Source organism: Fundulus heteroclitus, unplaced genomic scaffold (genome assembly GCF_011125445.2).
Source record: "Fundulus heteroclitus isolate FHET01 unplaced genomic scaffold, MU-UCD_Fhet_4.1 scaffold_194, whole genome shotgun sequence".
Classification (NCBI taxonomy): Eukaryota; Metazoa; Chordata; class Actinopteri; order Cyprinodontiformes; family Fundulidae; genus Fundulus; species Fundulus heteroclitus.
Window position 1 is genome coordinate 231,900 of NW_023396606.1, and position 2,759 is coordinate 234,658.

General features: G+C 37.3%; 1 long non-coding RNA gene across 1 annotated transcript; it reads left to right on the forward strand.

Moving 5' to 3' along the window:
* The first annotated feature begins 295 nt into the window (after positions 1-295).
* LOC118558989 lies at positions 296-2,240 on the forward strand. The gene is made up of 3 exons (XR_004928584.1): positions 296-364; positions 1,975-2,012; positions 2,155-2,240. It is a non-coding gene; the product is annotated as an uncharacterized LOC118558989 (long non-coding RNA).
* The last annotated feature ends 519 nt before the right edge of the window (positions 2,241-2,759 follow it).

A 2,759-nucleotide genomic window follows, 5' to 3' on the forward strand; every position in this document is an offset into this window, starting at 1 on the left:
AAAACTGACTTTTTGGTGTAGTAAACTCTAATACAGTATTCGTCTTAATTTCTACTTTGTATTTTTAAGCTTCTGTAAGAACTAGAATTTCTGAAGTAAAATTAAACCTTTTTTAAGTAATACATGAATTTTGGAGAAAGAGTAAGTTTTACTTAGATTTCCTTAAACGATTTAAATGCTTAATAGTAGTATGAACATAAACCTACAAATACTGCATAAACTTTACTCAAAAAATGTTGCGTTTCGAAACGGTCACTTTGCTGTGCGCACTGTAGCTCACAGCAGGACTGCTTCTGCTCCGAGTCCAGACGTTACAGGATCACACACAGAGCAAGAGGTGGTCCCGACGACAGTCATTCTTCAGGTAAGTTATTATTACTCTGCTTTAAATTTGTGATAATAGCTAATTTTGGATGACAAGTTTTGCGCGGACCGACTCGCAAAGCGGGGGTGGAGACGACAAGTTTTGCATGCATATAGTGACTTGCGTTCACTATATGCACGCGCAAAAGCAACAACAAAGAACCGCATGTTAACGTCAAATACACATGCAAGCATATCGAGTTAGTTTTTTTTTTTGGAACGTTGGCGTGGCGGTAGCGTGAGTATAGATAGCGCTGCGGGAAACCCTGAGGTATTAAGCGTTTAAACATCACATGTGCGCTCAACTCTCATAAACTCTGCTCAAACACTACCCTCGTGCTCGGTTCTGTTTGCTCGCACGCGCAACCTTCTCTCCTTCCAGGCTAAACGCCAGGTGTGCGCTCGCTCGGCTGTTTCTCTGCTTGGTTCTGTCTCACTGATCTCTATTATACACTGAAGTGCTGATTTTGCCGAAAAACTGAAGTCCCTGGCCGCCATCTTGCTCCTCCCTACTCTCCCAGAATCCCATAGGATTCGGCTGCAACAACAAGCAGTTCTCTGGCTGTGTGAAAACGTTTCACAGGCAATTCTACAGTCAGTGGATGTACTAACACTATCAACTACTAGGAAATTAGGTGCTGAAATATTTTACATGTTATTCATATTATATATGTGTGTGTGTGTATATATATATATGTATATGTATATACTTGTGTACATATTAATATGTATATATAAATATGTGTGTATATATATATATGTGTGTGGGTGTGTTTTTGTATACTGTTAGTTATATATTATGAATGTTAACATGCAAAATATTTCAGCACATGACTTTCAGTACTTGATAGTTTTAGTACATAACATAAAAGTATATGGAATTTGACGTTTTAAAAGTTTTAAGCCTCCCCTGTACATGAGAAAATCCTCGGTATTCGATTCTGTAGTGCACATATTCCCTAGTTACTGGAGGAAAATAGGAAGTACCAATATAGCGGTTGGTGGCTTCACAACGACGTTTGTTATATACGGCCAATGCACACTCCAGTGAACAAATACAGCTCAGTACTCTGTCTCTCTGCTTGCCACTTAGAAAACTGTCCACTCGACAAGCCAGTCACAGACAGTTTTTTTTCCATCCAATCAGAGTATGGCTTGCAAATACTGCAATCGGATGGATTAAATCAAAATGCTGCAGCTTTTGGCAGAAATGACTAAACATAACGGTGGGATTGAAGAACAAGAATAAACAGTTGAATATTTTAGCCTAAATTTTCTAGGCTAAAATATTCAACTATTTATTTCTTTTTCCTTTTTTTTCTTCAATCCCCCCGTCAACACCTGTCTCTCTGCGTGCTCGGATTGGTTTGTGCATGTTCAAGTCAAAGGCACAAAATAACTCCATATTAGCATCATGTGGTATGCTGTGTGAAGCCCACTGCTACCCCCTCGTGCCACCCATCAATACTCATAATAAATTGAATATATTTTCTGTATATTTCTGTTATTACTGTAAATATGCCTGTCAATATGCATGCCTGCCAATGCATTAAAGTGACTGACAGTACTGCACACTGCCTGGCAGTGTCTTATTAAAATATTTTTTAACAGGAAGCAAATCACATAAAAACATTATCCTCATTATTCAGGTAGGTGGGAAAATAATGTATGCATGATAGAATATTGTCTTATATTTGCCCTTATTCATCCATCAAAATGTAATATTAAAATTGTGGCTGAATATTTTTGAACTTTGTTTTAATACCACAAATTGTGTCTCTTCTTTTTAAGGGTGTCCTTTGGAGGAGCCAGTGGACTTTGTGGACAGTTGGACTTGAGGTAGAGGAGGAACTATTATTCACAGCCTTATACTGTACCCTGGGGAGAAGGAAGAGGAACTTATTGAAGACTGCTTGGTATTGAAGACTGCTTGGTATGGTATGATTTTAATCATTTAAAAATTAATTTTTATGGCGGACTAAAGGGACATTGTGTAGGAATTACTGCCATCTACCGTTGCGGTTTTATTTTGATATAATAGAAATCATATTGATTGATATAGATAACTATTAACAAATTCAAAACAGATATTTAAAAAAGCAGCCCTGGCCATTTAATTTTGTTGCATAGCAACCTATTTTTAGATAAAAACACACAAACACAGACTGAACCTTTTTTTCAACCACCTTTTTACCAAAACTGCAAGTTTTTAAAAAAGAAAAAAGTACGCATTCTCTTTGAACTCTTTGAAGGTGGCAAAGCTCGGTTCCTGGGTCTGCACTGTGATTGGTTAGGATGTAATGAATTAATATTAACCCACATGTCTAAAATGCAAAAGGGGGGAAAATTGTTTTTCTATTGAACTTTAATTGACCCTTTTTGTCCACCATCGACAT